Raw genomic sequence first — 17,536 nt, forward strand, 5'->3', positions numbered from 1 at the left:
TTATCGAAAATGAAGCTGCCACTGCCATGATTGAAGTTGAAAGAGCCATGGCACATGCTCAGGAGGATGCGGTTAACTTAGAAGATTTGGAAAGACAACTCAATGTTGAGCAGAGGAAAATATATGACGAAGTTACCAACCAAATTGAGCATGGATTAAGTCATGAGAAGAAAAAGTGCTCATGTACGTCGTTGAAGCCTGTCCGACTATACGTGAGTGGAGAAGCAGGAACTGGAAAAAGTTTCCTCATTAAAGCAATTTCATGTTATCTGCAGAAAAGGACTGAGTCATCGCTGTCTTGTGTTGTGACCGCTCCAACTGGACTGGCAGCTCATAACATTAAAGGGATTACTTTGCATCGGCTACTGATGCTGCCAGTGGAGCATGATAACAAATTACAATTCCACAAGTTATCTGGGGATGCTTGTTGTGAAGTATCTAGAGTGTTGAAGAAGATGAAACTTCTTATCATTGACGAAGTAAGCATGGTTTCTAATGTCATGCTTGCCTTTGTGCATTTGAGAATGCAGGAAGTTTTTAAAACAGAGTATGATTTGTTATTCGGTGGCAAACACATCATTGTTTTTGGTGATCTTCTGCAGCTGACACCAGTGAAAGGACAACCAGTGTTTAAACTGCTTACACATGAAGATACCAAGAAGTGCCTAGGGAGCATTGGCAACGTTAACATATGGTTAAACTTCAGTTATGCTGAGCTGCGTGAAAATATGCGTCAGGCGAAGGACGAAGATTACAAGAATATTCTACAAGATGTTAGAATCGGGAAGCGTGGGAAAGAAGTTTTACATGCACGATTACTGTCAAATTTATATCCAGAAGAAGACGTTTTGCCAGAGGATATTTTTCAGAAAATTACTGTGAAGAAATCTGGAATATGTTTGATGCCAACTCTTGCAGAATGTTCCATCTTCAACAACAAAATGTTGAATTTAAAAAACAAGAGATTGTGAAACTGGAAGCTATTGACAAAATAGAGCATATGGGAGCAACAATTATTTTGTCTGAAAATTTGAAATCTAAATTGGATTCATTAGAGAAGACTATATCTAAAACTGCGGGTTTTGAAAAGACTCTGAATGTGTGCTTAAATTGCCGTGTCATTTTCAGAAGGAATTTACATGTTGAAAGAGGTCTGGTAAATGGATCAATGGGTAATGTTGTTGATTTTGAGAAATACAGAAGTAGAGATGGAATTGAATTTTTAAAAATTAAATTTGATGGCATTGAGAAAGTACAGCTAATTGGTCGTTGCACAGCAAGGTTTTTGCTTGTAAAAGACTTATATGTTCGCCGTAAGCAGTTTCCTGTTTGCTTGGCATATGCGGTGACAATTCATAAATCGCAAGGTTTAAGTGTAGACACTGCTTTAGTGAATATTGGCAGTTCTGTGTTCAAAGAGGGTATGGCTTATGTAGCATTGTCACGAGTCAGAACTTTATCGGGATTGTACTTGATTGACTGTGATGTCACAAACATTTGTGCGGATCTAGATTATGTTAAGGAATACAATAGGTTAAGAAGAGAGTATGCGCCACATTTGCCTCAATATCCTTTGTTTGAGAAACGTGTGGTAGTCCGGAAACGAAGAAATATGAGTAATAGTAGGGAGGTTGAAGCAAAAAGACCAAAAGTCGATGAACCAAAAATTGTAAGGAGGAATAAAATGAATTCTGTTGAAAATGTTGTTGGTTTTGAATTTGAAAATAGTTCTGGTGTCAACTGCTATGCTAATGTAGTTGTTAATGTTCTCTTTTCACTAGAGACTTTAAAAGAACAGATTGTGATCAATTCGGAACAAAGCTTATGCTGTTTGTTGAATTCTGTGTTAGAGAAATGTAGCGCTGATAGAACAAGAGTAGAAAGTGTGTCTGAAATTCGTTTTCTGTTAGACGAATGTTCAGGTCAAACACAATTCTCTGAAAATATTCAGCAGGATTGTCAGGAGTTTTTAATGTATATGCTTGATGTATTGCAAGATGAAGGTGTAGATGTAGATTATCTGTTTGGCCTTTCTTATCTATGGCAGCATGATTGCGAGAACTGTAGGCTATCAAGTACTACTAGTGTAGACTCAGAAAGATTTATATATTTAACTTTGCCTGACAGTAAATCAGTATCCTTCAATAAGCTAGTAAAGGCAGCCAATCAAAACATGGAGTGTAGCCAATGTAAGTCTGCAATGCTGTCCACGTTAATTTTACGAAGTTATGGCCAGTATGTCATTTTAATGTTCCAACGATGTAGGCCTGATGGAACTAAATTGACAACTTTAATTAATAATTTTGTGGCTTCGCAGTTGTCAATATCAGGAAGGACTTTTATAACTACAGCAAATATATATCATGAAAGTCCTTCAACTACTTCAGGACATTATACAGCTTATTTAAAATCTGGAAACGGCTGGTCATTCTGCAATGATTCTGTTTTAACTTTCAAAAAAAGATTGCCTTTCCACCTTCAAAATTCTTACCTGGTGTTCTTACAACCTAAATTTTAGGAAAGGAATCTTGGGATTTGTTCTAAGGAATTTCCAGAGGCTCTAATGGCTCCTACTCTACATGGCCTTGTGGATAATTGTAGTACAGAGCGAAAACTGTTTGTGTTTATAAGCTAAGTCAAGCAGCAGATCAAAATAAGGAGTAGAGGAAATGTAAGTCTGCAATTCTGTCCATATTATTTATGGAAACTAATGGGTGAAATGTCATTTTACAATTTCAACTACAAAAACTGGATGAAAAAAAGTTGTTAAGTCTAATTAAAAATGTTTTGGCTAAACAGTCATCGATTTCAGGAAGAACATTTGCAACTGCAGTTATTATATATTATGATGGTCCTTTGACAACATCAGGATATTACACAGCTTGTTTGAAATATAAAAAAGCCTAGCCTTTCAGCAAAAATTACCAATTGAGTATGAAGCAATGTTGCCTTTTGACTTGTTTACTGAAGTGAGAATTTAGGGTAGGTAACTGGACTATAATGATTCTAGGTGTTGCTGTAATTTAGTGTGCTGTTTTAAATTGCTTTGTATGTCTAATTTTTCTTAAAACGATGGAGTTTATTTTTCAGAAAGTGGCGGGCAGAAATTAGTAACAGCACAACAGAGTATAAGCTGTTCATAGGACATCCTTTGACGTCATAGAAAGTAAGTTACTTTGGAGGAGTTCTAATTTCTAATTAGTTATATTATTTGGGTTTTTTAAACACAATCATTTTGATTGTGTTTTTTTTCCCCGCTGTTATATGATAAATACCTTCAACTCACTGTTTTCAGTGAAATTTGATATTTTCTGATAACAGCAAAAATAAACTATTAAATATGTATAATTAATTTTGTACTTTGAATTGTGATTTATAATATGTATTCATTTTGTCTCATGCTCACTCTTTTTTTACTACCTTCTAATAATTTAAATTTTTTTGTTCTTTCTTACACAGATTAAAAGTATAAAAATGACAATTGACTACGTTAATGACAATTATAAGGTAAGTGTTTAGTACTCTTTACGTTATATGTCTATCACATTTAACTTTTATTAGTTCCACTGCTTCATTTCTTTAACCCTTAGTTTCCTGCCTTTGCTACTTCCTTCATTTCTTTTTCTATTACTTATTTATACTACTCTTTTCACTTCTTTTAATCAGTCCCTCTTTCAACAGTAACTGTGTGTTACTCCCTCTATTTGTCTTTCTTTTCACATTACTCTCTGTTTACTTACTCGTCAATTTAAAAAAAAAAAAAAATTTAGTTCGCTTCCGGTTCGCGTACCGGCGCGCGAACCGGGAAGCGAATCAAAAGAAATAGAGGATCCTAGAGTGCTAAACATTCTAGCAATTTTTCTTAAAGGGAAGGTAGTTCTGAAAAGAACTTTTTTTATTATTTTTGTTGTTTTATATTTTTTTGTGTTTTTTTGAAGGGAGGGGAAACAAAAATGATTCATTACAAAGGGCTCAACAGGAGCAACAAAAAAAAGAAAATTTACTTTCTGGGACGTTTTGGACATTGATGATGTTCATATGCTCTATTTATTAGAGTAACACTCCTCTCTCCACATGAAATTAATTTGCCACAACTTAAACATGTCATTTTCATCTTTCCAAAGTTCTTCTGAATATTTGGGACCATTTCCCTTGCCTCTGATTCTGTCACTGCCACTTCATTGGTGGATGTACTGGCAGGTCGGGGGTTATCCACCAAATCTCGAATTTGGGCAGCACTATAATTAATCAGGTGCCACCTCTCCATATGACGATGCATGGTATAATTACCATAACTATATTTTTTTCCGTTCCTCTGGAGAGTACATCGTGGCAGATAAGGCAGGTAACGTACCTGGCATTTACTTTTTTTCATGTGAAGGAAATGAAAAAAATTGCCAAATAAAATGTTCCTTAATATGGGACGTCCTTGGCTTTTCTTTTAAAAACACCCTTGTCCCTTGCTCCTGTTCCTCGTCTTCCTCTTCTTCCTCCTCTTGTTGGATGATGACCTGTGGAGTTGGTCCTCTCTTCCTTGGAGGTGGTGGTGGTGGTGGGGATCCACCAGCTGCAGCTACTACAGATGCCATGACTGAACAAGCAGAAACAGGTATTTCTCTCATAAAAATGAAAGTCGGAGTGAGGAAAAAAAGTGGGACTTTCATCATTTGGGAAAAACAAATGTTCTAAACCAATGAAAAGTGTTTATTTTACGTCATATGATGAAGCGTTCCATCATAAGGAAACTAAAAGTAAAATGAACCAATGAAATGTTTTATGAACTAGTCACATGACCTGTTATGCTTACGTTACCCGCTCCGCGCCGCGCCTCGGATCGTTTCCGGGGCTCTGCGTTTCGCGCCTTGGTTCGCGTTCCAGAGCGCTTCCGGGTGCGCTAACGCGGTGCGTCATAAGGCGCATTACGCAGTAACACGATACGTTGCGATTACGCGACGCGTCACGATGTGGCTTTCTAACGCGGTACTTGCACTAACGGGACGTTTACCGGTTCGCGTACCGGCAGCGAAACAATAAAAAATAATTTAAATTATAACATAAATGAAATTAAAAAAATATAATACAAAAATATATAAAATATATTTTTGAATTAGAATAAGAATACATTTTACAGCTTTTGATATTTGCTATTAAAAAACCATTGAAATTCACTGAAAAAACCATAGGTTATAGACCATATATAGTTAGGGATTAGCATTTACAAAACCTTAATTTACTCGCACAAAACCATTGAAATTCGCATATATAGTTAGTTGCAATAACTATATATCGCGCACCCGCAATCCACTGCTGATGATGTCACATATTACATCATTCATGACATGGTCAGTGACATCACTGATGACATCACTGATGACATCTCAAATGACATCACTGATGACATCACTGATGACAACTCAAATGACATCACAGACAACATCACTGATGACATCAATCATGTGATAATACGATTAACCTCTTCAGACTCTAATATAACCTTAGATACACTCAGTGTAAACAGACACTCACAGATTGTCACTCATCCATGGAGTTACTCATACACCTAGTCAGTCATGCAAATAATCAATCACACCTCCATTTCCTCAACTATACAGTTATACACACCTTACTTATTCAAACATATTCTAACACATATTTACTCTCTTATACAATCACTGATACAAGTTTTCAATGATCCATGCAGCCACTCACACATTCACTAGCTCTTATACACAGTAATTTATATATGTGAACTCTCACATGTACTGTGTTTTACATATGTACTTACTTTGACATGTAGCACTGAGATATCCATTCACTCACCAATACACTCATGCACACAGTCAACCGCCCATACAGCTGTTTCCACATGCACTTTTGAACCCATACATCTAGGGAATCAACTGCTCAGACATCTATGCAGTCATACACCTCCCAGCCACCCACACACACACTCAGTCTCCCATACAAATACTTGGGCAAACAATCAATAACCCATATATTTACTCATATAGCTACTGATCAACACATGCAGCAGTTTACAGAACAACAGACATAATGATGCACAAATTAAGACAGTTTAGTCACTAACCCATGCACTCAGTGAGACACATTTAATCACTCACTCATACAGTCAGTCATGCACCTACTAAATCCTTCATCCAGACACTTATACATCCACTCATTCTTCAATATGTAAGACATATTTTAACCTTACAGAAACATACAGTCACTGGATGTTGTCATCAGTGATGTCATCAGTGATGTCACTGACCATGTCATGAATGATGTAATATGTGACATCATCAGCAGTGGATTGCGGGTGCGCAATATATAGTTATTGCAACTAACTATATATGCGAATTTCAATGGTTTTGTGCGAGTAAATTAAGGTTTTGTAAATGCTAATCCCTAACTATATATGGTCCATAACCTATGGTTTTTTCAATGAATATATATATATATGTATATATGTCTATATATATATATATATATATATATATATATATATATATATATACATACATACATACATACATACATACATACATACATACATACATACATACATACATACATACATACATATATATATATATATATATATATATATATATATATATATATATATATATATATATATATATATATATATATATATATATATATATATATATATATATATTCACTGAAAAAACCATAGGTTTCACACCAGTTATAGTTAGGAATTAGCATTTAAAAAACCTATTAAATTCACTCACAAAACCATAGATTTCACACCATTTATAGTTAGCTGGAAATTTTACTGACATAAAACCATTGAAATTCCCACGTTATAGTTAGTTGGACTCACTATAACTTGCGCGCCTGTAATGCACTGCTGATGACGTCACATATTACATCACTCATGACATGGTCAGTGACATCACTCATGACATCACTGATGACACCATCCAGTGAATGTGTGTCTTTCTGAAAAATAAATTTGTTTTATATATGTATTTGTAAAGGTCGATGGAAGAATAAATGTTTAAATAAGTGTGTAAATGGATGTTTTTTAAAAAAAAAATTGGTTGGGTAACTGGCTTATTACGTGTATCTTAGTGAATACATATATTAGCGAGTATTGTTTAAATATTTAAATGTTTGTATCAGTGTTTCTCTTTGTGTATAAGTGGCTGCAGGGGTTGGTGACTGACTCACTGTTTGTATGTGTTTTGAAGACAGCATATGTGCAGGACTGTATGGGTGGATGAGTGTGTATATGTGTGTGTTAGTGAGTGAATGACTGTCTCACTAGTGTCTTCATTAGTAACGACATATGTTTTAATCTAGTATATGTGAGTATTGATGTATATAAGTGAGTATAGTATATATAGTGAGAGATTGTAGAAGTTCCTGTTTAAATAAGTATGTGTTTCTATAAGTGATTGTTTAAGAGAGTAAGTATGGGTAAGTTTCCTTAGAAGTAAGGTGGTAGTGTGTGTATAAATGTATATGCAAATAAATGGATGTTCAATAGTTTATTTGCATGTGTGAGTATGTGTGTGAGTAACTTTTGGATGACTGCTGATGTGTAACAGGATGTATAGGTGTATCACTACATATGATGAGTGAGTATATATATGAGTGACTATATAGAACTGTTGGTGAATGAGTGGATGTGTATATAGATGGTGGAATTACTGAATTGGTTGTTGTTACTGGTTTGGGTATCTCCATTTTTTTGAAAATGTTTGTTTCTATTTTTGAATATGTGTTTCAAGTGTTACATTACACTGAAATTAGGTCTGTCACTCTGTCACAAGGATGGTGTCATCAGTGATGTCATGAGTGATGTCACTGACCATGTCATGAGTGATGTAATATGTGACGTCATCAGCAGTGCATTACAGGCGCGCAAGTTATAGTGAGTCCAACTAACTATAACGTGGGAATTTCAATGGTTTTATGTCAGTAAAATTTCCAGCTAACTATAAATGGTGTGAAATCTATGGTTTTGTCAGTGAATTTAATAGGTTTTTTAAATGCTAATTCCTAACTATAACTGGTGTGAAACCTATGGTTTTTTCAGTGAATTTCAAAGGTTTTTTAAATGCTAATTCCTAACTATAACTGGTGTGAAACCTATGGTTTTTTCAGTGAATTTCAAAGGTTTTTTTAATGCTAATTCCTAACTATATAAGACCTGAAAGCCCACCAGGAATCTCCAGTATGTGCCAGGGGACTGCATTGCAGAGAGGTGTAATGAAGCCACAACCCTTTTTACACCTCTCTGCAACGCAGCCCCCGCTCATGTTTGAAGAGGGGGAACTAATTCCCCTTGCATACTGGGGTCCCCTGGGGGCCAATTAGCCCACCTGGAACCTCCAGTATGCGCCAGGGGCTGCATTGCAGAGGTGTAATGAGACTATGCCCCTTGTTACACCTCTCTGCAACGCAGCCCACTGCCGCGTTTGCAGAGGGGGAACTAATTCCCCTTGCATACTGGGGGTCCCTGGGGTCAACTGGTTCACCAGGAGCCTCCAGTATGCGTGAGGGAGCTGCATTGCAGAGAAGTGTAATGAGGCCACACCCTTGTTACACCTCTCTGCAATGCAGGCCACTGGCGCGTTTGTAGAGGGGGGACTAATTCCCCTTGCATACTGGGGGTCCCTGGATCATATCTGCCCAAACACCGATATTCCGAACGATTGTAAATTACTTTTACTACTCTCTACTACTCACTCTACTATTCACTCTACTACTCTCTACTACTCACTCTCTGCTACTCTCTCTACTGCTCTCTACTACTCTCTACTACTCACTCTCTACTCTCTATTACTCACTCTCTACTCTCTACCTCTCTACCTCTCTCTTCTTCTCTCTCTACTAATCTCTACCTCTCTACCGCTACCTCTCTACCTCTCTACCTCTACACCTCTACCTCTCTACCTCTCTCTACACGCACACATATACACATATATGCATATGCATATGCATTTATATATATGTATGTGTATGTATAAAAAAAACAACAAAACATTTTTTTTTTAAACAGCTACTTTTAAAACTGTCATTCTTTTTCCCCATGGTACACTCCCCGGTACGCTTACCGGTGCGCGTACCGGTGCGCGTACCGGGCGCTCACCCCGCGAAAATCAAAATTTTTTTTAATTTTTTTTTTGCTCCGCGGGGCCCTTTTATGGCCTCCACATCAAACCTAGGGGGTCAAGGGGGGTCTACTCTGCCCCCTCATGGTCATTTCCCTCTTTGTTTTGGCCACCTCTCGTGTCTCGATCCTACCGAGACACAAGATGGCGGCCGCTCCGGACTGTTTAGAATGTTTACAGACACCCCAGAGCCAATCAGCTTTCTGCGCGCAAGTCGCGGTAAGCGCCCGGTGCGCGTACCGGTGCGCGTACCGGAGCGCGGCTATAGATATATATATTTTTTTGAACCTTAATTACTCAAAATCCACTGGAGCACATATCTTGAGACATAGCAAAGGCACATCGGGCTACCAGTCCCTACAATTTTGCCAAGTTTGGTGGAAATCCATTCAGCCGTTCGGGCTAAAAGTGAAATCGACCGCCCTATGGAAATTAACATGGGGAAAACGTGTTTTGGGACCCCCCTTTTATCTCAGCCCCCGCTTGACGAATCCCCCCCAAACTTTCAGGGAAGGACCGGAACGCCGCGAGGCCATTTTGAGGAAATTTTGAGGCAGATTCGTCAACCGGCGCCAAAGTTATTCCAAATAGAATTTTGAGATTTAACATTGAAAAAAATCCTAACTATAACTACCTACTGGCGACCGCCAGTAGGTAATATATATATATATATATATATATATATATATATATATATATATATATACTACTGGCGGTCGCCAGTAGGTAGTTATAGTTAAAACATAGTTTCCATAGGATATCAGCAACATTCTATTTGGAATAACTTTGGCGCCGGTGGACGAATCTTCGTTAATTTCTCCAAGAAAATGGTCTGCTCCACTCCGCTCCTTCCCTGAAAGTTTAGGGGTGATTTGTGCAGCGTGGGCCAAGAAAAAAGGAGGGTCCCAAAACGTGTTTTCCCCATGCAATTTTCCATAGGACCTTTAGCCAGGGCTACAGCCAAAACGGCTGAACGAAATTACACCAAATTTGACAAAAAGGTATAGTTTGGTTCACAGATCTAACGTTTTGTGTTAAATGCTGTAAATCCATTCAGTAGTTCCTGAGAAAATCAAAAGTAAAATAATAAGTATATCTATAGGTGCTTACGGTACGAGTACGGTACGCGTACAGGTACGAGTACTGTACAAGTACATACGCGTACCTTTCCAAGCACGAGCTGCATGCTGATTGGCTATCAACTGTCTGTCCACACTTCAAACCAGAAAGTGTTGGCAGCCATCTTGTGCCTCGGTAGACTGAGGCACAAGAAAGCAGAAAAACAAACGTGTAGAACGCAAAAAAGGGGGGAAGGTAGAAACACACTGACCCCCTAGGCCTGCTCGGGGGTCCCACAAGGACCCCCCAAAATAATTTTTTGACAAAAATCGCGAGGTACGAGTATTGTATGAGTACTGTATGAGTACAGTATGAGTCCCATACGCATACCTTTCAGAGTACGAGCTGCATGCTCATTGGCTGTGCACACTCCAAACAAGGAAGTGTTGGCAGCCATCTTGTGCTCGGTAGACCGAGGCACAAGAAAGCAGAAAAAGAAATGTGTAGAACTCAAAAGGGGGCAGGGAAGAAACCCCCTGACCCCCTAGGCCTGCTCAGGGGGTCCCACAAGGACCCCCAATGGCCCAAATCTCTTTTTTTTTTTAAACCCGGTCTGCTTTTCTTCAAATTACCCCTCGGGGGGACCAAATCCCGGGAGCATAGTGAAAAAGAAGTGTGGGGGCCCCAATCCCCCCCACACTGCCCCAGGGACCACCACCCCCGAGGCAAAGCAACGCAGCCCCCTAGCGCATACTGTAAGTTCCAGGTGGGCTAGTTGGCTCCATGGACCCACAGTATTCAAGGGGAATTGGTTCCCCCTCTGCTAACGCACCAGGGGCTGTGTTACAGAGAGGTATAAAAAGGAGGGTGGCCTCCTTACACCTCTCTGCAATGCAGCCCCCTGGCGCATACTGAAGGTTCCTGGTGGGCTAGTTAGCCCCCATGGACCCCCAGTATGCAAGGGGAATTAGTTACCCCTCTGCAAACGCGCCCTGGAGCTGCGTTGCAGAGAGGTGTAAAAAGGGGCATGGCCTCATTACACCTCTCTGCAATACAGCCCCCTGGCGTATACTGGAGATTCCTAGTGGGCTAGTTGGCCCCCAGGGACCCCAGTATGCAAGGGGAATTAGTTCCCCCTCTGCAAACGCACCCGGGGGCTGCGTTGCAGAGAGGTGTACAAAGGGGAGTGGCCTCATTACACGTCTCTGCAACGCAGCCTCCTGGCACATACTGGAGGTTCCCGGTGGGCTAGTTGGCCCCCAGGGACCCCCAGTAGGCAAGGGGACTTAATCGCCCAACTTAGAACAGTCTACAGGGTGCGTTAGCATAGTCGTGAAGGTAGGGGGCGGGGCTTGAGGTGATGTGAGTGTAAACATGCCCTGAGGCGCGTTTTAAGTTGGGAAATTAATTCCTGTTCAATCCAGAGGTCCCCTAGGGGGCAACTAGTCCAACAGGTATCTTCAGTAAGCGCCACGTAGCTGTGTTGCAGAGTGTTGTAAAAAGGGGACGTGCCTTTTGAACACCTCTCTGCAACACAGCTGCCTGGCGCATACTGGAGGTACCTGGTGGGCCGTTGGCTCACAGGGGACCTCAGGAATGAAGAGGAATTAATTTCCCAATCTAGCTCACTACTATTCCTGAAAAGTAAATGTAACTGTACTTACCAGTAACTTGAATTTCCTTCCATGGCATATCATTGCCTGCTATACAAAATACATATAAATTAAAAATATATTCAATAAATAAAAAAATTACAATTTCATTATATTTAAAAAAAAATCAATTTATATTAAAAATATGTAATGTAATTTAAAAAATAAAATATCTAAAAATAAATAGTTTAAAATAATGTAGTAAATCAGTATAAAAAAATATAACAATTAATACATTTAAAAATGATCATTTGCAAAACCTTTGAAATTCACTGAAGAAACCCTAGGTTTCAGCCATGTTATAGTTAAAAATTAGCATTTAAAAAACCTTAGAAACTCACTGAAAAAACCATAGGTTTCACACACGTTATAGTTAGGAATTAGCATTTAAAAAACCTTAGAAATTCACTGAAAAAACCATAGGTTTCACACATGTTATAGTTAGCTGGACATTTCACTCATACAAAACCATTGAAATTCCCCCGTTATAGTTAATTCAGCTAACTATAACTCGCACGCCCGCAATGCACTGCTGATGACGTCACATATTACATCACTCATGACATGGTCAGTGACATCACTCATGACATCACTGATTACATCTCAAATGACATCACTGATGACATCATCCTGTGTCTTTCTGAAAAATAAATATGTTTTATATATGTATATCTAAAGGTCGATGAAAGAAAAAAATGTGTAAATAAGTGTCTAAATGGATGTTTTTTTTGTAAAAATTAAGTACACTTATTAAGTGTATCTTAGTGAGTACATGTATTAGCGAGTAATGTTTAAATATGTAAATATCTATATTAGTGTCTCACTTTGTGTATAAGTGGCTGCATGGGTTGGTGACTAGCTACATGAGTTTCGATATGTGTCATTAGTTGGTTTTTAGAGTATCAGTATGAGTGTCTGTATGGTTGGGTGGGGGGTATTACTTACCGCATAGATGCATGAATGGGTGACTCACAGTGAAATTTCCAGCTAACTATAACATGTGTGAAAACTATGGTTTTGTCAGTGAATTTCTAAGGTTTTTTAAATGCTAATTTTTAACAATAACATGGCTGAAACCTATGGTTTTTTTCAGTGAATATATATATATATATTACCTACTGGCGATAGCCAGTAGGTATATATAGTTAGGATTATTTCTCTATGGAACTTTTGAAAATTCTATGTCTAATAACTTTGGCGTTTGTGGACGGAATCGGCTGAAATTTTCAGGAAAATGGCACATTTTATTTCTGAGCAGCCCTTGGAAATTTGGGGGGGTTTCGTCAAGGGGGGGCCGAGAAAAAAGGGGGGTCCCAAAACACGTTTTTCCCATGTTAATTTCCATAGGGCGTTTGGCCTCACTTTTAGCTCGAACGGCTGAATGGATTTGCACGAAACTTGGCAGAATTGTAGGGACTGGTAGCCCGATGTGCCTTTGCTGGGTCTCAATATATGTGCTCCAGTGGATTTTGAGAAATTAACGTTTTAAAAAAATTATATATCTGTGACAGCGTCCTAGATAGCGCTCCAGATCGCGTACTTTTCGCGTCACGGAGCTTTGCGAAGCGAAGCTGATTGGCTCTCCGGTGTCTGTCAACATTCTAAACAGTCCAGAGCAGCCGCCATCTTGTCTCTCGGTAGGATCGAGAGACAAGAGGAGGAGAAAAACGAAGGGGGAATTTAATGAAAGGGGGCAAGGTAGACCCCTCTTGACCCCCTAGGAATGATGTTGGTGTTATTAAAGGGTCCCGTGGGGAAAATAAAAAAAATTGATTTTTCACGGTAGAAGCGCTTCCCGGGCCGCGAACTGGGCCGCAAACTGGTAGCGAAACGTGAATTCGCCATTTTGTGTTTCGGTTTAATTAAATTACAGGGTATAAGGGGGTACGGGAGACGTATCCAGATCCCTTATGTTTTCTGAGGGTGGCTGAGGAGGCTCATATATGTTGATACATGTCTTCCAGCGGCTGTGCATGAGCGTTTTTTTTTTTTTGCTGCGTGACGTCTGTTAACGTTCAATTCAATGGAAATCAGGAAGTGTTGACCGCCATTTTGTCACTGCGATTAAATATTTTGTTAAAAATAATTGTTATAAATTAATCTTTATTGATAAACATTGTCTGCGCCATCTTGCCTTTTTTCCAATGCCACAATTTTGTCGTGCACTGCAGCCATTTTAGATCCTTGACCAGACCCACTCTCTGCACGCCGTCGATTCTCAGCACGGCTCCCCACCCTCGCAAGCATCTCCCCCACGCACTGGTCACCCCCGCTCTCTCTCTCATGCATGGGCCATAAACCTCCCCCCATCTGCGCTGCTCTTCCCTGAGACTCACAACCCGTGCCCGCCCGACACCTTCCTTTCACCCTATTCACTACTGCACCCTCTGACACTCCTCTTCCTCTGTGTCTGATTGTGCAGGCCGGTCTCAGTCTATCACTTAGCCCTGCCGATGTAGTTTATGGCTCCAGCTGTAGAGAATCACCCCTGTTCAAAGGAGTTACAGTAGATCAAGGCCCCCACCTGATGAGATCCGTCACGCCACACGCGTTCCTACTATCTGATAACCATCCTGTATTGTGCTTGGGGAGGGGATTCTCACTGTGAGGGTGTGTGGGTCCGAGCCTGAAGTGGAAGATTCCAGGGATGCCTTTTTGTACATCAAAGTCTTCACAATTATGTGTTACATTAAAAATATATAGCACTCCAACAAAGTAGAAGGAAAATAACACTTTAATAACTTATAAATATATACATCGCAACAAAAACAGTAAACACTTTAAAACATTTTTTATTAAAACAGAAGCAACAATGGTTTATGACATGGGGAACAGTAGTGATATCCTGGGCGGGTGATGGAACTGGGTTTGTTAATGGAAAAACATCTACAGAGAAAACTATTGGTAAATTATACTTCTCCGGAAATTTAAAACTCACAAATGTTTCATTTGTGTAATCGTTTTATGAACATGTACATTAAAAAAACTAAAAGAAATGCCAAGAACGTCCCATGTGAAAGTGAATTTTATCTGGCAATTTTTTTCTTTTCCTTCTCATGAAAAGAAAGTTAAAGCCAGGTTCGTTACCTGCCTCATCTGCAAAAAAAAAACTCTCGAGAGGCACCGAAAAAAAATAGCGCTATGGTAATCATACCATGCATCGGCACATGGAGAGGTGGCACCCTCTTAATTATTCTAAAGCACAACTTCGAGATTTGGGGGATAACTGGAGTTCTGGACTTTTTGGTTCCGTCCAGAGGTGTCAGGGAACAACACCCGAAGACCCCGGAGTTCCACCTGTCTCGGTGCACAAATAAACAGAAACACGGGCTTCTCGATGGTGGCGTCAAAGACCAAAGGTTTATTACTGCAGGGACACAGAAGTCACAGAAACTACACACGGGCAGATTCTAGGAGCCTGTTCGATTTGTACAAAGAGGGTTGCTCCTTATATACTAAATATTGGCCTTCAGGCAAATTCTTCACATGTTAGTACATTCCCAAACCTTTGTGTCCTAAACAATAAATATTTGGCGTTGCACAGGAATCGTCGACAATATCTGATGTCAAAACATTACGAACGAGGGGTTCCCACTTTTCCATCATAATCTCATGTCAACTTTTCATTCAAGACCCGGACCGCCTCATCGTAAATTTCGTTACCTCCCCCTAATAAAGGCCCAGAAGGAAAGGAGCAGAGCCAGGTGCAGAAGATAGAAGAGCAGGATAAGGGATGTTTGTGGGTTGTAAATGGGCAAGGCTACCGGCTTCGGCCGCCTAATCATGATCAGGCCAACGACCACAAGAACCAGTATAGCAGGACTGGCCTCGGGCAGAGGAGGCAGCCTTTGTCAAGTCATGCAGCTACAGCGTGTTCTGTTCCAAGGTACACGTGTCACTGGAAAGGTGAACCGCCGGCTAAGGCTACGTGTCCTTAATCGAAATGAAGTAATCAAAGGTTATTGCGTATGTGAGGGCAAGAAACACAAAATGGCTGCCATGATCTAAGATGGATGCCATGGGTAGATCGGAGATGTGTTCGTAACAGGAGTACTCTTGCTCGTAGCATAGCGAAAACACCAGGATATGCTAAATGGATCATTTGCGGTTCGCTGATACCAATATTATGTATTTCCGACAATATTGAAAACACGGGTTCAAATCGTCACGGAACTTCAGACCCTCCTTTTGCCCTTACATAGGCAATTACTCAGTCTATGTCAGAGTCTATGTCAGAGTCTAATTCTATGCTCATCAGGTCAGTGACATGTTGTTGTATCATCATCCTTTCTCGCGCCTTTTCTCCAAACGCAGGTGGTTTTCTAAAACAAGTTGCAGCACAAAGACTACACAGAGCAGGACCACACTGGATAATCAGGCAACACGAGAACAGGAATACTAAGATGACACCAATGACCATCAGAACCTTCCATCCCCACGCTGATATCAGAGTCCACAACCACTCCATGAAGGACCAGTTTCCCTTGTCTACATGAATAGAGTCGGAAATCTTGTGTAGCTTAGAGATCGCCTCATAGACTGTTGGAGCATTATTGGGAATAAAGACACAGCAGCTCGACTGGATCATTCTGCATACCCCACCTCAATCTGCAAGTATTACGTCTAGAACCATACGGTTCTGCAACGTCATGAGTCTATCCGCCTGAAGCTCAGCTGTTAAGTTGCTAAGGGCACCAGCAGTTTCGGTAATAGTAGATTCAACTACCCGTGTTAGCTGACGTATGTTTCTACTATTGGCCATAGGCCCCCAGAACGGAAGGAAACCTTTGCAGAAGTCTCCAGCTTCCTGACCAGCGGTGTCTTCCTTGCTGAAAACACCTCTTGCTACTCTGGTCTTGTGGTAGTCAGATGAAGCAGTGTATGTTGGAGGCAACAATCGAGCAATATAGCATGACCCCGCAAAGTCGGCAGGCAACCATGTATACGCTCTGTCTTGACAGATGAAGTGGGTACCCCTAGCAGTAAGAAAAGCAGGGGAAGAGTTAGACGGAAACACGTAAGTCTCTACGCACTCACTCCTCCCTAGCTGAGCTTTTGGATTTCTCCCATTACCTTGCAAACAGACCTGACCTCGGTGAGGTACGACCCAGATTGGAGTTGAGCTTTTACGCTTGCTTTCTCCCAAACTAAGGCGATACTCTGAAGAATTCCAACTCAAATATACTCGCAATTCGTCTCTAGGGTAAGATGGAGTATTATTGACGTCCTTGATCATGTCAATAATTCCCTGGACTAAAGCTTTGTTGGCAGAGTTATATTTAGTGGAACGTGGTGGACGCGGAGGATAGGTTTCAAGGGCATAAGCAAAGATGGTTTGAAAGGCCTGAAATGATCCATTATAGCTAAAAGGCAAAACCAGATAGGGAATGCCTTTATCCATAGTGTGGGGTATCAAGCCACACACCCAGCAGTCTGTAGTGTTAACTACCAGTTGGTGTTGGTGCAAGAGCTGTACAAAAGTGTTATTAATAAATTCTGAGCGTCGAGCTTGCTCATGTTCAGGAAACGAATGAAAAGAGTGTATGGAAGAAACAGTAGAGGAAGCAGGATTAAGGGGAGGTACTGTAGTTACTGGCACAAAGATCAAATTTATACCAAAAACGATTCCACCCACCAACGTTATTAAAACAATTAAAAATGTAATAGCACATTGCA

The sequence above is a fragment of the Lissotriton vulgaris genome, chromosome 6, assembly GCF_964263255.1.
Source record: "Lissotriton vulgaris chromosome 6, aLisVul1.2, whole genome shotgun sequence".
NCBI lineage: Eukaryota > Metazoa > Chordata > Amphibia > Caudata > Salamandridae > Lissotriton > Lissotriton vulgaris.